This window comes from Nothobranchius furzeri, chromosome 10 (assembly GCF_043380555.1).
Source record: "Nothobranchius furzeri strain GRZ-AD chromosome 10, NfurGRZ-RIMD1, whole genome shotgun sequence".
Lineage (NCBI taxonomy): Eukaryota > Metazoa > Chordata > Actinopteri > Cyprinodontiformes > Nothobranchiidae > Nothobranchius > Nothobranchius furzeri.
This window is the reverse complement of record NC_091750.1, coordinates 53267172-53285195: the sequence shown is the minus strand read 5'-3', so window position 1 is coordinate 53285195 and position 18024 is coordinate 53267172. Positions and strand designations below refer to the sequence as shown.

General features: G+C 41.6%; 1 protein-coding gene across 2 annotated transcripts in view; it reads right to left on the bottom strand.

Moving 5' to 3' along the window:
- flrt1a (fibronectin leucine rich transmembrane protein 1a) overlaps positions 1 to 1114 on the bottom strand; it is a 73388-nt gene extending 72274 nt beyond the window's left edge. For both annotated transcript variants that reach the window (XM_054730677.2, XM_015961200.3), the window contains exon 1: positions 788 to 1114. The gene's annotated coding sequence lies outside the window, so the exon portion shown is untranslated. The remainder of the gene's footprint in view (positions 1 to 787) is intronic.
- Positions 1115 to 18024: the final 16910 nt, after the last annotated feature.

The following is an 18024-nucleotide window of genomic DNA, read 5'->3' as shown; positions in this document are numbered from 1 at the left end:
ATTATTATTATTATGTTTATAATTTATCCAGCAAGTGGAGGCAACCCTTCAGCTCACAGGCTTTTTTTATCAAAACATTCCTGCATTTGATGTTTAGATTTGCTTCATGTTGTGTTGATTTCAGCTGTTTTACCACCTTAATGACAATTTAATGGGATCAAATGGCAGGGGGTGCTGTTGCAGGCACAATACACACAGTGATTCTGTCCACAAGTCTTTATCAGATAAGTAAATGAAAATATAAGCAGGGTTGGGTTATTCCAAACTCACTTGATCAACTTTAGTGTTTATTTCCTCCCCTGGGGAGCAGGGAACTGCAAATTCTTCAGCAGATCCACTTTTAAAAAGAATTTTAGTTCATTAATAAGATATTACATATGAACAATTTTAATATTTAATTATTAAACCTGCATTGTTTAGCATTTTTACTATTTCCTGCATGAAGATGTGCGCCTGTCACTGCCTCATCCCTAAAGCTTTAACCCTTTTATGTGTTTTCCTTTTATGCACTGCATGTGGGCCTCGGAACCAGAATCCATCGCTTCCTTTTGACTGCCAACCATTCAATAAAACCCCCATCCTCAGTCATTTCCTTGGCGTTTGCAGAGAAGCGGCTGTATTGTGCACAGACGGACCTGATTGTTTCTTGAACCGTGTCACAAGCAGAAAAAGGAGGACTTGTTGGGCTGCGGCGCGCCGAAACACACAGAATGTCATTTAATGTTTAATATTTAGCAGATCGGATGATGAAAAGCATATTGGCAGTCCGAGCTCATCAATCACCTACCGGATGGTGTTTAGGATGCCGAGCTCTCCCCTCTCTGTCCTTCTCTCTCTCTCTCTCTCTCTCTCTCTCTCTCTCTCTCTCTCTCTCTCTCTCTCTCTCTCTCTCTGCCTGGTCCTTCAGAATTTGGACGCCCTTTTCCCGCACGGGTCCTCCGGTGTCCTCCAGAACCAGGTGTGATCGCAGGCTGTATTCCCATATGTGGACGCCACCGCAATTATGAACGCTCTAGTTGATGAGTGACTGGATCAGGCTGCTGCGATCATGTGCTGCCAGCCCCCTTTCTCCAGTCTCTCTCTCTCTCCCTCCCTTCCTCCCTCTCTCTCCCCTGTAACTGCTCCCTCCGCCCGATTATCTCCCCGCTGCGGCACCGACTGGCTACTCGGAAATAACGGAGAAATAAAACGTGTCTGAACCAACGCCAGGACCAACTTGCGCGGATTTTATTATGGTAATGAGTCACCGGACCGCTCCGTGCCGGCTCACCCGCAGCTTGTGCACTTTTTGCGCTGGCGCTGAGACGCGGAAACGGGTTTGGTTCCCTAAAGGAGATAGATAGATGGATTCTACTCCCTTGACTCTCTATCTATCTATCTATCTATCTATCTATCTATCTATCTATCTATCTATCTATCTATCTATCTATCTATCTATCTATCGTTTCTGTCCAATCCCACCTGGTCCAAGAGTCAGGTGAGACTGAATCAGTCCTCTGATCCCTTGGAACATTGTTTCTCAACCTGGGGTCTGGGAGCCCTCAAGGGGTTCCTCACAGGTTGTGATTATCGTAATGTATGAGACAGACTTTTTTCAAGCAAAGCCAAATATTTCAAGTCTTTATTGTTATATGCTTGGCTTACAGCTTATGGAAACCCCACATTCAAAATCTTGGATAATTAGAATATTGTCAAAAGGTTCAATATTCTAGACTCAAAGTGTTACACTAATCAACACCTGCAAAGGGTCTCTTGAGTCTTTACGTATAACATTCATGGACTCGCCCATTTTGACTCAACCACGGGGAAAGCTGTTGTTGGTTTAGCATCCAGGAAACAGCAGAGAACGTTTTGGCTAGTAGAAGCTAACTGCTAGTATCAGCAGCTCCACAACACAGCAGAACTCCTCCAGACTTGTGTTATTTGTGGAGATAAAACATCAATGTTGCAAAGCAAACAAAGTCAGTGGTAGAGTTGTATTGCTGTTGGCCAATCAGAGGCAAGATGTCAGAAAATAAGACTCCAAAACCTGCCATCTGAAGCTTTTCCTTTCCAGCTGACCTGCCTGAGACCCCCCACCCCGAGTACAACTTCCAAGGCAATCATTCCTACTAGAGTAAATGTATAAAACAAGTGTTCAAAACCTTTAAATGGTCTCGCAGTCTAAGCTGAATAATTGAAATTAAAGGACCTTTGCACCATATTCTCATTTATCGAGTTTCACCTCTTATCAAAACGTTGTGTAATAGTTATAACACTGTATATCTGTATAAAGTTTATGATTAATCAGTTATAGGAGTTGGGGTTGGGGGGCCTTCAAGAAAAAAGCTTGGGAACCACTGATTTAGACCAATGGACGTGAGTTCAGACCTGCTGATCTGAATAAAAATTTGAGTTATTACAATAATTTTAAGTCACTGGATCAGCTGTTTTAGGTGTGGCTCATTGTCATCATCGAGATGTAAAAGGCGCTGATTTGGCAGGTGTGTGTAGAGACACTCACTCACTTAAAAATGGAAAATCAGGTTTGGGATTTGTGTCTAAAGAAGGTTTTAAAGGAAACATCTTGGAAGAAGTTTGAAGCTTTTTAAATTTTTAAAGCAAAGCATCAAAAAGTTAGGCTGGTGAGCTACAGGCTCTATGGGGTGCTGATTGTAAAAAAGGCAAGAAATGAACAATTCACCACATTTAGATCCTTATAACACAATATGAATCAAAATTATGTTTAAAAATAAATATGTAGAGTCAAATATTCATTTTTAAATACATCTAAATACTTTTATTATAAAATCATATTAAAGTGAAGTTAAACTATTAATGTGACAGACCTCTGTACGAAAAAAAAACAGACAGGAAAGCTTTTTTAATATAGCGTCTTTCATAAAAATCACAAGGTGCCTCACAAGCATGGTTACAAACATTAAAACAATTTTTTACGGATAATAATAAATAAATTAAATTAAATTACAAATTTACAAGAGATAAATAATAAATGAAGTTTAAAAAATGAAACGAATGAAAAATAAAACAAGGAAGCCCAAAAATTTGCAGATTGCATGAAAAGAAGCTTGTGAGCAAGAAGAGGATGAAAAGGAGTTCATACAAAGGCCAGACTGAACAAACAGACTACAAAAATAAAAGCATGGTGACGAGATTCCCATCTATGGCATAAGTCCAAATGTATGTTTCTGTTAGAATTTATCTTTAAATGTTTTTCGGTTAAGTCACACAATCTTTCTATCAAAGAGACTCTGAGACAATGGGAGGGGGCTATTCACACTGCTTTTATTTTGAAAGGCTACATCTATTTTCTATGCTAAATATTTAGTTTAGAATCTCAAAATGTATATTTATTAATATTTCAGAATTATTATTATTATTATCCATGTTGTAATCTTAAAGGAGCTGACAAACAGCGTCTAGCCCAAAGTGCTCCACAAACAAGAGCAAACATCGTGAGTCGAGGATCGTTATACCAGCGTCTTTGGTCACTGACGGGCTCAGATGGTGGCTTTTTCGCTGCCACGTCTAAACTTTGAGCTCGTTTGGACTCTTTGCCTTCATTAGCGTGTGTTTCAGCAGTCGTGTTGTAGCGCCTAATGGCAACATCCTTGTTTGAGTCTGTGACTCAGTGTCAGCAGCTGATGTGGTTTACTGTAGCTCACACACTTTCAGACGTGTTAATTAAACGTGCCTGCCTGGTTATATAATACACACACTCACCCTGTGGACTGCTACGCTCTCAGGCTGTAGTGGCACTCTGTCTGTCTGGATCTTGTTACAGCCAGCAGCTCAGATCCTTTTTTTGATACCCAATGGGACGCGATGTGAATTTACTTTCCACACTGACAGAAAAGTTGTATTTAACAACAAATGCTCAAAGTGACCCTTCTCCCTCGACCCGCCGTGCACATTTTCTTTCTGTTTCATCTTTTCTTTTCCCCCCTGCATCCATCCTTTTGCTTTCCATATCTCGCCTGCACGTCTTCCCTTATCCTCCCTCTCCATGGCGTCTCAGCGGGAGTGGGAGTGTAATTACGCAGTCAGACGGTGTTTACAGACGCAAAAGTGCCTTAATTTATTCCAACAGTTAGCAGTAATTTCCCAGTTTAATTTATAGCGCCTCCACCCAGTGGGAAAATGAGAGAACCAGACAGTGAGGCTGAAGGGGGCAGTGAGAGAGAGAGATGGAGCATATGGGCCTTATATTACACAACACAGTCAAATACTGCTGGTTTAACTGCACATTTAGGTCAGCTGCTAGGTTTAAGGAATGATCATAATTCTGTTATTTGTGGTTGGAAAACCCTCGCCCCAACAGCCGACTGATGATCGCGTCAGGTCAGGCTGCAAGAAGAAGAGTGAAGGCTGGATTAGTTTCTCCTCGCTGTCGTTAAATCAACACTGTGACCGAAGCAGCAGATCACTCTTAACACTTCTCTTCGTGTAAACAGATTTTTGGCTCGTTTTGGATGCAGTTTGCTGTGAATGTGGAGTCTCTTCACACCCAAACTGCATTTGCTCCTGTGCTCTCCCAAGCCTCCCACAAGCTGTGAACACCGGTTAAAAACCGCTCATTGATTACATTCATGCAGCCGCCCCACAACAGCTACAGTGGCTCTTATTGACTTTTCAGAGACCACGTAAGGTAAGGGACAAAACCTTAATGACCGCACTAACAGACTTGTGTCAAGATACCCGAGAAAAACAGCCAGCTGAACCGAGTCAGCTGCTGCAGAAACACACCTCTCCGTCCCCAGCATGAAAGCAGGGTATTGATGGGGCACTTTTAGAGTGGTTTGAACAAGCAGGAAAAAACAAGAACAATGGAAGAAGGACAAGACGGTATGAAACCAATCTTTCACAGATCACACACGCAGTTTAACTCTGAAAAACTAATTAAACAGATGCTTAATAATAAAAGACTCGGCCTGCTTTAGCATCAGCATAAAAACAGCAATAAACTGTAAAAATGCGGTACATGCATGCTTAAGCTGTCTTTGGGAAGGTAAATAGCATTTAATGTAATGTTTGCATAAGTTTCTAGATAGTCAACATAACAGCTTAGCAGTAATAAGACTATTAGTAGGAGTGCAGGAGTCACAGCCACAGGGGACTGCATGTAACATATCTCCTAGCTGGAATTATAATTTTAATAGAGAAACACTAATTAGAGAAATAAGGAGTTCAGAATCCAGGCAGAAAAAAATGTGTGTGTGTGTGTGTGTGTGTGTGTGTGTGTGTGTGTGTGTGTGTGTGTGTGTGTGTGTGTGTGTGTGTGTGTGTGTGTGTGTGTGTGTGTGTGTGAGTGTGTGTTCTATATTAATATCGGAAGTTACATTTAAAATTGGAAAATATCGTTATTGGTTTTCAGTCTTTTCATGACTCAGCTTTTACACACCATGCACATATCAAACTCTTCAGCTACTTCTCCCTTTGCAAAAAATACAAACTGTGTTTTTTGCTACTTTTTTATTGTTTCAATGGCTTCTCTTGGCCGTAGGAAGTACTCCCATCCAGAACCAGTGTATAATCTGTAAAGGATGGTAGCCAGAACGCCCTCAGATTGAAGAAGCAAGCATAACTTACCACATGGAAGCAAGAAAACTGGTTTTAACCACCCAAAAATTGTCCCACCTCCCAAAAATCAATATCAATTTAAGTCCTTTATTTGAAATATTTTCTCCGCTCCAGTTGCTGCCATACGACCCTCTCCAATTACCAACTGAGATTTTTCTATTCCTCTCTTCAAAGCTAGCAGACGGCTTTGATGAAACCAGTCATTTTTACCTCGCATCTCTCTACCTTTGCCTCAATCAGTTGATGTGTTTGCTGGTTCAGGTGTGAACCGATGACACGACTTCAGGCAGCAGCAGGCCAACAGCCGCTGTACTCTGGGAGGTAGAATCACTGTCAAAGGAGAACTTTGAAGGGAAACGAATGCGGATGTAATAACTTCACTTCATAAAGGGCTGTCTGAAGGCTAGGTGCAGTTAAAACTGTTCCAAATACAGCACCCAACTCCAGAGGGAGCTGCACAAAAAGGCTTTAAACAGTTTCTTTGCACAGTAGTGTTCCTCAACACCTGTAAACACACTCTGATGTGTAAAATCAGCAGAGTTCCCTTTTAATGGAGCAGCACTGTGGCGACTGATGTGCACATTAGAAGTGAAATCTGGATGTTTGAGTTTGAGAAAGGACCACAATACAGTAGAGAACAAATACAAAGTGAGCCAATGTTCCAAGTTTTCTGCAATACGGAGTGTCCCCCCTTCCAGGAATTATGTAGGATTACAGCCTTATCCTTTACTGTGATAATGTAAACAATACATCAGATTATTTTTGCCAAGCTGGCTCCCCCATACCGTAGAGCCTGTCCAAATTGAATTTAGCACCGCTGTTACGTCCCCAACACGTGTTGTTAAAATGTGAAGGAAGGGGTAACATAAGAATACATGATAGTGGGATTAAAATGGGTTTAATAGTCAAAAGGTTCTAAAAACAAGTGCAAACAGATGGTGAGCATTATTAAAACAATGCACAACAGAAATTCTCTAAAAGGTTAACATTAAAAAATCAATTACCAACATTTAACAACACCTGGTTAAAACTTTTTCTAAAAGTTTTAACAAAACAGAAGTTGTTTCAAAATCCACAGAGTTGATAAAAGTTCTAAAACAATCTATTAGCATAAAACACCTGGTTAAAACTTGTGTTAAAAGTTCTGCCAAACAGAAGGTGTTTAAAAAAAACAGAGTCAATAAAAATGTCACCAAGTTAACCTTCAAAACGATCCCTCTGGGTCACTCAGAGCTTCACCCTTTAAAAATCCTCAACTCAGAGTTAAAACTTTAAAAGTTAAAACTCATCGCTGACAAAGGGGTTGAAAACAAAATGAGGCCTGGAGGACAGCAGAACCCCTGCTCTGCTGCCTCCCAGACTGCCGAAGGCACAGCCTTTTTATCCCAGGTGTGTGTCATCAGAAGGATTCAGCTCAGCTGTGCTCCTCAGCAGCCTGGAAGAGAGGAGGAGGGGCGGTGTCGGGCTGATCACCGGGGCTGGGTGATCCTGGCTCCTGCACCTGAAGAGACCAGGCTGGTGGCCATAACAACCGCTCAGCATTAGCCAATAGCGTTAGAGATCAGCTTACGTTCAAATAGAGAGCCTAAGTCACGCCCATCTACTTCCGGACCATGGGATCCTGGAAGAACGAAAAAAAGAGAGAAACAGACAGAAAATGGCTGTAAGTTTAGCGAACTGGAAATCCTTCCTTCGGGAGGAAAAAACCCTCCATAAATCTGGCCGTGTGGTAAGTAGCAGCTGCGCTAGGGGAGAGAAGATTATGTGGTGACGTCACATATGCAACGTGCTGATGTCTGATTTGTAGTCATACTAATTACGAACTTTTACAAGCTGATGAATCTCAAAGTACGTGACTGGTGTGGTCGAAGCACCCATCATTACTTTTCACTTAAATTGTAGTACAACATATGTGCGATCCAGGGCGTGAGGCAAAACAGATTAGAAAATAGCGTTTTTGCCTCGTTGACTTGCATCCATTTATTCGTTCTTCCGGAGAACCGTGAGCTGACCGGAAAGGGAGGAGGCTTGCTCCCTATGTCAATCACAGCACATGCAGGAGCTAGGCTGATGCAGAGTTGGTGCCATTTCATTCCTTTCTATGTATAACAATGTGTTTTAACTCAGTTGGGCAGCTAAATGTGCGCGTTCAGGGACAAGAGGTGATACTTCCAGCCGTAATCACAGAAATCGGGAGAGGAGCTTCAGTTGCAGTACATTTTTCCAACTCTGCATGGCATGGCTCAGAGATTTCTGCTTTTAGACAAAAATAAAATAAATAAATAAGAGTCCAGCAGCCTTCCTATGGTTGATAACTTTGTGTAGCCACTTGTGTGAGCCTGAAGCTATCGTGCTGTTTGTTTTATTGAATTTGCATTCTGCCATTAGGACTCAGTTCAGTTGTGTGAATGAAGTCAGCCTGTTAGTGAGAAGGGAAACATTTTGAAGAAACCTAAAACAATAAAGAGGTCCTGGTCCAGCTGAGCCAGAGTGAGCTACAAAAATCTAATCCCTGTGTGTTTTTGTCCTGATTCCTTTTTAAACCAACTTTGAACAAACCGAGAATCATAATAAAAGCAGTAAATCATTTGGCTAAATTTCCTCTCAAAGCCCCCAGGACACAACAGGAGTAACTCATAAAACACAATCACAGAATCATTTGTGGATAATAAATGTGGTGCAGCGGCTGTGAAGCCAGAAACAGTCAGTAATTTTACAGCCATTTTTAAATGGCTCAAAGCTTTTCCACCCTCCACACATTTACATATTCTGAATCGTCGCCGAGGTAAGATGAAAAACCAAACGATGTTGCAATTTGCCTACCTGTCACATCAGGCAGTTACAGCCAGATAAAACTGGGACGACTATGTTACATTCAAAATGCGCCCATAAACACGGGAACGTTCTCATTGCTGTGGAAGTAATAGGGTTCTGAGAGAACCGTAACAGGATCAGCTTTCCTCGATATTACTTCTCCACAGTGCCTCAAACGATAAAAAGCGTCCCTTTATTTCTGTCACTTCAAATTTTACGTTCAATCTCAATTTTAAATTGTCATAGAGACACAGCTTCACTTCAGAAACACGTGAAATGGGCAATCGGTGGTGACAGTGCGCCATGAGAGGGAGGAGGGGAGGGAGAAAGGATGTTCAGGAAGAAAGAAAGAAAAAAGAAAAAAAAGAAAGAAAGAAAGAAAGAAAGAAAAAAAGAGGGCAGGCATACAGAATGGAAGGAAGGAAAGAAGAAGCAGGAAGAAAGGAAGGTTGGAAGAAATGAAAGGAAGGAGGATGGGAGAAAGAAATGACCAAAATGTGGATAAAACAGTAGAAAAAGAAGAAAGGAAGAGAGGTTGAGAAAAAACATTTGGAAAGGAAGAAGGGCAGAGAGGTTAATGAATGAATGAATGAATGAATGAATGACAGGCATCGTTGGCACAGAGGTGGTTTACACAGCAGGAGAGGGGAAGTCTAGGTACGTGTGTTCAGGCTCAGCATCTGCAAATGCTTCAGGGTCATTGTTTGCAATGTCCACAAATCCCTGGTTTTTCTTTTAAATGCTCTTTCGTCCATCATGTCAGATGGGGTTTCTGATGTCTCAATCATGTTTCCTGTAACTAGATGGGCTTTAAAAGTCCAAATTCCCAATCATATTAAAGGAAAGCATGGCCGCTCTGGCAGGGATGACTTTTTACTGGCTTTTTAACCTGATTTGTCGACAGCAGGGAAAACATCCTCTGTCTTGTCCTTGACTTTAAACTTTAAAGGGTGACTTGTTTCCAGCATAAAGCTCAGCTCCCACAACCGCTCAGGCTAAATTACTTATCAACGATTTCTTGTTGATGATTCCCAATTAACGATCCAATTTTCCACACCGCTGGGCTTCCTCACTCCGTCCTGCAGCATACGGGACAGAAATACTGGAGGCAGGGAAGGGAGACCAGAATTACCGCGCGTGCATATTGTCTGGGTATGGGCGAGTGTGAAGAGGAACTCCTCTCTCCTCACACGGTGTGGTGCTCACACTCCCTCACTCATGGTGGAGTTTTTATCAGGGCAGGTTACAACTTAATAGAGCTTCACTCATACACTCTCACACACACTTTTCCTGAAGCTGAAGGGAAAATGTTGTTATAAAAGGGACTGTTCCTTTATCTGTCTGCTGTTCTTTTAGTGTTTAGGTTTGAAATCAAACCAGAACTTCCAGTTTGCATTCAAATGATGATTTTGAAATGTGTGAAAAATAAAAATTTTATGTCAATGTGAAAAATATTGTAAATGTCTGTTTTAATTAGGACACTGAAGTTGTTTAAAGAGGATTTATTATGGCTGTACTCAAACTAACAGTTAGCTCATCACTCGTCTACAATGTAAACTCCATTTCCCCAAACAGAGGCTGTTCTGAAGGCTTTAGCCCAAAAATAAGAAAAAATGGAAACTGCTTGTTTGAAGGGCCCCATGGATGTCGTTGAGGTTGTTTATTAAAGAGCAAATGCCTAGTAAACTTAGTCAACGATTGTATCAGTTTGTCAAAGAAACAATATTATAAATAATTTTTATGTAGTTTTTGGACACAAAAGTTCATCTAGTGCACATTTTATGGCTTTTATGGTAAATGGCTTGTATTTACACTGCAAAAACTCATTTCTAAGAAAGTAAAAAAGCCAATTTTTAGACATTTTATCTTATTATCAGTCACTATTCTTCTCTAGAAAAACATCACTACTTATAATAGGGTAAATATTCATAACTAATGACATGACGCATTTCAAGGAGCTATCCTAATACATTTCAATAATTTGATCCAAATTTTCTTGTTTTGAGTAAAAAGATCTACCAATGGCAAATGCTGCTTAGCTTCTTAAAACTAGCAAAACACTCTAAGGTTAGATTTATTAGTGAGTTTTAGGAATTCTACCAAAATAATTTTTGCATAGCTCTTTGTACTCAAAACAAGAAAGATTTTGATCATATTTACCTTATTTTAGGTAGTTCTGTTTTTTTTTCCAGAGAAGAACATTTTTTTGGACTAAAAATGAGATAAAATATCTAAAATTAGTCTTTTTTTTATTATTTTCTTTGAAATCGGTTTTTGCAGTGTATAACGTACTATCTAGGTTCCCAACCTTTTTTCACAAGGATCTATCTTGTGTCCAAGACGAGCCAGAGGCCCAACCACAACTCCAACCTGCATACACACGATTAAAAGTGAATAATTACAAACTTTTTACAGTCATAATTAGGCAGAGGTCTGCCTCTGACACAGAGTTTTAATTGTACTATAGGGTGTGTTATTGGGATATTATTATGTAATTTTTACAGATATACCGTATTGACCCGAATATAGGACGAGGTCTTTTTCACTGAAAATAATTTTAAAATGTGGGGTCGTCTTATAATCGGAGTCTAAGCATTCACACGCTATTTTTCTGGGGTCATTACACCCCCATAACAGCAGAGGGCGCCAGGCTGTGTGTTCTCAACAGGAGAAAGAATTGGAGACGACAGGTCCGGAGCAGAGTGGACCGAAAGTGGGGCTACTAAGGCAGAGTTATACGAATTCTAAGATGACGGTGGTCAATTTTGCAGAGGTGTCAAACATTGCATGCATGGATGTATTGGATGGCAGTGAGGATGACGTTTGATGGGAGGAGCCGGCAGGTGTAGCGATGGTACACCGGGACCGCAGCAGCATGAGTGAGAATGAGAGTGAGTATAGCGAGGCAGAGGGCGTCTGTGAATAAAAGCCTCATTTGACTTTGGATTTCACATGTCCGCAACGTTCTGATAGTTTGCATTAAAATAGTAATTTTGCTCAGTATTTGTTCTCAATTTTTCAATAAAAATAGTTTATTTATTTCCTGAAGATTAGTCTTGGAAAGAGGGATCGTCTTATAATCAGGGTTGTCCTATATTTGGGTCAATTCGGTAATATTGGTAACCTCACAACCTCAGCACAGACAAAATTATGGGGACTCCCTGCAATCTTGTGGGGACCCCCATGAGGGTCGCAGGCCCTAAGTTGGGAGCCACTGTTCTAGACTTCTAGAACCCCCCATTCTCATGCTAGCAGGGATGAGCTACATCGTAGCCATAGCAGCCGCACACTGAATAAGGTGGGGCAATTGTACACACTAGGTGGAGCTGGGTTCCTCCGAGCATCACTGGCAGGCAAGGTGGATGAAGTGTCTTGCCCAAGGACACTACAACAGTGAGAGACTGAGCAGGGCATGGAGGCCATTTGAGTACAGTGAACTCATTATGTAAAAGAAACCAGTCTGAGATGATTGGAGCTTTAGACATGATGCATTATCCTGCTGTAAATAGCCATCAGAAGATGGGTACACTGTGGCCATAAAGGGATGACATGGTTGGCAACAATGTTCAGGTAGGCTGTGGCGTTGCAACGATGATCAATCAGTACTAAGGGGCACAAAGTGTGCCAAGAAAATGTCCCCCACACCATTACACCACCACCACCAGCCTGAACCGTTGATACAAGGCAGGATGGATCCATGCTTTCATGTTGTTGATGCCAAATTATAGATGCCAGAATTTGGGACTCATCAGAAGGCAACATTTTTCCAATCTTCTAATGTCCAACTTTGGTGAGCCTGTGTGAATTGTAGCCTCAGTTTCCTTTTCTTAGCTGACAAGAGTGGCACCTGGTGTGGTCTTCTGCTGTAGCCCATCTGCCTCATAGTTCGACGTGTTGTGCATTCAGAGATGTTCTTCTGCATCCCTTGGTTGTAAAGAATGGTTATCTGAGTTACTGTTGCCTTTCAGCTCGAAACAGTCTGGTCATTCTCCTCTGACCTCTGGCATCAACAAGGCATTTGCGCCCACAGAACTGCCGCTCACTGGATGTTTCCCCCTTTTCAGACCATTCTCTGTAAATCCTAGAGATGTTTTTGAGATGTTTGTGCGTGACAAGATCAGCAGTTTCTGAAATAATCAGACCAGCCCATCTGGCACCAACAGCCATGCCACGTTCAAAGTCACGTAAATCAACTTTCTCGGTTTGAACTGCAGCGGATCGTCTCGACCATGTCAACATGCTTAAATGCACTGAACTGCCACCATGTGATTGGCTGATTAGTAATTTGTGTTAACGAGCAGTTGGACAGGTGCACCCAATAAAGTGGCCAGTTAGTGTATGTTATTTATTTATTTAGCTTTTAATCATTATTTCTGAATCAGTTCTTTAAAAAACCTTAATGTTGCTCTAATGTTTAATGTAAACCTGCACTTGTGATCAAAAGGTGGGAATAATGTGTTTTCATTTGTTTGAAGTTCTAACTAAATACCTCATCAACAACCATGAAGATTTTAATCAAACTCACAGGAAGCAATCCTTGGATGTATGTTTGGAACTGGTAAACTTTTGAGTTCAATCCAAATCAAGATGGCCGCCACTGCTGACCAAGTAAGAAGTTACAAAACAGGCTAAAACTGAGTTAACCTTCCAGACACTGAGCTAAAGGTTTGTGCAGTGGTAGCAGAGAATCATTTATACATTCATCACACAAACAAATGTATACAGATCCCAAGAAGAGAAACTCTGTGTGACAGTTAATCCTGCTAGCCTGAGCCCAGCGCGATGCTCTTAGCCGAACTCCAGAAAACAAATACGTTTAATGAGCGATTCTAGAAACAACTGAGATCCCATACACATGGAAATGCTGAGCTGCTCCATGGTTTTGCAAGAATATCAAATATTGTTAGCATAATAAGTTTCTGCATAAATATAACCTCATCCTGTAGAATTTTCACAAACCAGAAAAAGATCAATTAAATAAATAATAAAAGAACTGTTAGGCTTTCTGAATGATCAGATATCATTGATTTGAAGAGAAATTATGTGAAACTGCAAGTTTAGCCACTAATTTGAAGGTGAAATGGAACCACAGTGTTTGAATCATTGTAAGTGTTAGTGTTTGACTGAGGCAGACAGAAATGTTTGGACATCTCTGAATCTCTGTTATTAGAGGAAATGGTTTCAGTGCTCCCTCTCCCAACAGGAGCCACTGGGGAGGGAAACCAAGGGCATCTATTGATCCAGCCATCTCCTCTGCATGTGGGCAGCGAGTCACAAGTGCGGTGCAGCCTTTTATTCCCACTAACCTACATGAAATGGTTTTATGGTGGAAGCAGGCAAAGAAGAACCTCTGAGTCCACCACGAGGTCAGAGCTGCGTCCGGCTCCCTGGTGCAGTAAAATGGCTCTATGCCAAACAAGCACCTTTCCCACCCATCCTGCTCGATGCAACATCTGCTGGGCCTTTAGCAGGGTCAGAAAAGTCTGCAGGAAAAGTTGTCTTCATTCATACCTGAGTGTTTACAGTAAATGACCTCAGTGCTGACCTTTTTAAACTCACGCAGGATTTGGAACAGAGCTGCAACTGTTCTGCCGTGTAACTTTTCTTGTGCACGAGTCTTCGTGTTGACGACAACTGAAGTACGCCGCATTTTCACACAGAAGGCAAGACAAAGCAGCTTTATTTATGTTGCACATTTCATACATAGGCAAGCATAAGAAATATGTAAACAATGTGTAGAGAACACATCCACATGTTAAAAGTATTTTTGACCCTGTAAGTCTTCCGTACTCACTCTCAGGTCTTTTCAATGTGACTGATGCACCACTACCAATGCCCTCTCATGGCTAACTCTGACATCAGGTTCAGTTAAACACTGGTGAAATTTCATCTCCACTTTTCGTGGTTTAACCCCCAATCCAACCCCTTAAATCTGAGCAGGAACTCATTAGGTCCCATTTTTAAAGTCTTTGGTATGACCCAATTGGGATTTCAACTCCAATCTCCCGATCACAGGGCGGACACTCTACCACTAGGCCACTGAGAAGGTGAGTACATGAATGATGTCAGATTTTATCACAGGATGTTCATCTACACAATTCAAGATGGCCACCACAGCTAATCATCATATCACAAAATGACTTCAACTCAGTTTTACAGATATTGAGCGGATATGTTCAGTGGTAGTAGCTGAGAGTCCCTCGCAACATATAATCTGATCACAACAAGCTTTGAAAAACACCCTCAGTTTATTTTCACATTTTGACAAATAACAGGTTTTTTAAATTAAATAAGTAGTTTTTTGCTTCTCAAAAGTTTGATGATATTATAAAAGATGCAGATTTGATCAGGAATCACTCAAACAAGACAAAAGAGTGCATTTCTGAGGGAAATATTTCAGCAGCAGATTGTGTGTGTGTGTGTGTGTGTGTGTGTGTGTGTGTGTGTGTGTGTGTGTGTGTGTGTGTGTGTGTGTGTGTGTGTGTGTGTGTGTGTGTGTGTGTGTGGGTTTGTGCGTGTGTGTACTCATGCATATGTGTATGCATGTTTGTTTGTGTGTGTGTGTGTGTGTGTGTGTGTGTGTGCGTGGGTTTGTGCGTGTGTGTACTCATGCATATGTGTATGCATGTTTGTGTGTGTGTGTGTGTGTGTGTGTGTGTGTGTGTGTGTGTGTGTATGTTTACTAAGCCCCAGAAAAATGCATTTAAAATTAAATGTGAGGCAACACATGAAGAGGTCCTAAATTAATAATGAAGACACTACAACAGTTTTCCTCCTTCATTGTGCATTATCACCCCATCTAACCCTTCTTCAGTCTGTTCCCTGCTCCCGCTTGAAAACACACACACACACACACACACACACACACACACACACACACACACACACACACACACACAGATCAGCCCTCCTGCGCCCAGCGGGGGAGGCATCTCACTGGTAATTATTATGCTTTGCTGTTTGTGCACAAGGGCAAGGACGCATTTCATGTCTCCTTCGGCAGCATGTGCCAGTTTCAGCTAATGTGTGGCCTGTGAATTTGCTGCTGCTGGGAGGCTTGAGTGATAGCCATAGGCGCTACGTGAGTTCCTACACACACACATGCACACACGCATGCACGCACACACACACACACACACACACACACACACACACACATCAGCAAAGAGCATTTCAGAGATGTTTAATAGGAGCCGAGCAGAGCATTCCACAATGGGCTTGATTGTGTTTTATCTGAAATGGTTGCCCTGTGTGCAGCACACTGGTCTTGTGTATGTCCATAAAAGCGCTCATGCATTACATGGGTTTGACCCAGATCACAGATAGACATAATAACGCATGACATGTTGTCCTTTTGAAAGCTGCGCATCCTGAAAGGCAGACTGGCCATTCCCAGCCTCCTCGTCTGAAACGCCGACAGCTGAAAGAACCGTCTCCTAGGAGCTGATCATCTTCCTTTGAAATAGCTCCACGGGCATTATTAACTATGTTACACTTACAACCTCATGCAACAAACCTGAAGCAAACAGACCAAGACTAGGCCGGCTCATCCAAAAGCTTGGAGACCATTTCTTAGAAATGACTCAAATGGAGAAGCTAACACCTCGTGCAGCAGGACGTTGGATTCTGGACAGGTAAACGTCATAAGAATCTTCTTCCACCCGCACGAAGCTCTAAAAATACTCTGAAGTTGTGCTCACGCACCAGGATGTCAACTTAAGCACAGTTCCCATGGAATCTGTGAGCACATTGAGATTATAATTTTTCATTATACATGGGAACGGGTGAGTGTGACATTAAAGATGCATACGAGCAGCTTATCCCCGACTTTAAAGGCACTCCTTGCCAAACAACTCAGATTATGTATTATTCAGACAAATTCATGTTGTGAAACTGTAGTACCACAGATTCCTCTGCTTTGGGGCTTAATGAGGCTGAATTCAATCTGCAAGTGGTGTCATCTGAAGGACGGATGTTTCACTGGGAGACGCCGATCATCTTGCTTTGGATTTTATAGGATCTGTATGGAACCTCACTAGGATAATCCCATCAGTTGGGCGCTTTGATGGAATTTATTTTTTAGACATTCATGCAGTCAAAACGTTTAGAGGTGGGCTGCTCATCTACGTCTCCAAACCAGCAGCTAAACGCAAGAATCCTAAAGTTGCTTAAGAAGAGCAAACCTTGAAAGAGACGTCGACTTATTTTATTTTAAAGAAGTCCAAAAAATACAGTTACAGTGGGAATAAAACCTTAACGTTGACTTGTATTTAATCCTGATTGCAGCATTTTTGTCTCATTAATGTTATTTTATTTGTTAATATTCATCAACTCCCACCTTTTAGGCCATACATCAAAAAGCCCTTGCAATCATGACACAGAGGCAACATCCATGACAGACTGGCCTAGTCCACACGTAGCCGGGGTTTTTTGAAAACGAATGTCCGCCCCTCCAAAAACTTGCATCCACACCATCGCGTTTTAAAAACAAACTCTGTCCACACGTACCCGGATAAATACGTTGTTATGGACATGCCAGACCTGTAGGCGGCAGTACTTCCCCCGTTCTTAACCTCGTCCTTCGTCTGTGGTCTTCCGCAAGGAGCAGTAATTCTGCTTGCAAAAACAAACAAGCAGCAAGCGCTTGGACGATTGATGGATCGGGTAGTGACAGAGCGCAGCTCTGAAAGCTTCCATGCTGTCGGCTAGTGTAAACACAGGTCGCACACGTGATGTCAGCATTTTTTTGTCGCGGAAAGTGACGTTGCGGACCTTAAAACTCCGGTTTTGTCCGTCCACACGCAGACACCCAAAACGGAGAAAACGCAGATCTTCACTTTGGCCGGAGTTTTTAAAAAGATCCGTTTTCGTGTGAAAAAACTCCGTTTTCGTGTGGATGACAGGCCAAAATGTAGGAAAATATCTACGTTTTGGCAGATCCCCGGCTACGTGTGGACAGGGCCTCAGTCTTCGAGGAGCTCCAGTTTGTTAACGAATGTGAGAAAGTCACTGAACTGTTTAAAAATAATGTTCTTGAAAGAAAGATGGGAAGGGATTTGCATATTTCTGCCTCCATGGTGCAGGATGCTAAGATATTCCAGAATTATGGAGGAATTTCAATGACTAAAAGGGCAAGGGTGCAAGCCTAATCTGGACACCTGTCATCTCTGATTCCTCAGACGGCAACGCATCAAGAACAGTCATTCATCAAAAGCTGACAGAACCACACGGACGAAGAATTACTCTTCGTCAGGCTCCACAACACAAAGTTGCACTCACAGATGGCACTTAGAAGGTGTTTTTGTTTTAAAATATGTCCAGAGGTGGCTCCATGTTTTTTGGACTTAAAGACGTCTTGAGCTGAGCAGAAAATATTACCATACATATTTCTGTTTTTATTAGGGGTGTGACTCGATTATGAAAAATCAATCTAATTAATTGGAAGGTTTGTAATTAATTAATCTTGATTAATCACATTTTAATCATTCAAGACAATTTGCACACAATTTTTTAAAGAGATACTTTGCAACTTTTTCATATTTTTGAATATTTTTCCTGAGCCAGTATGTGCTAAAATGACCCTTTACTAGGTTAATGAAAGGCCACTCAGCCCCTATCGCCCCCTGTGGC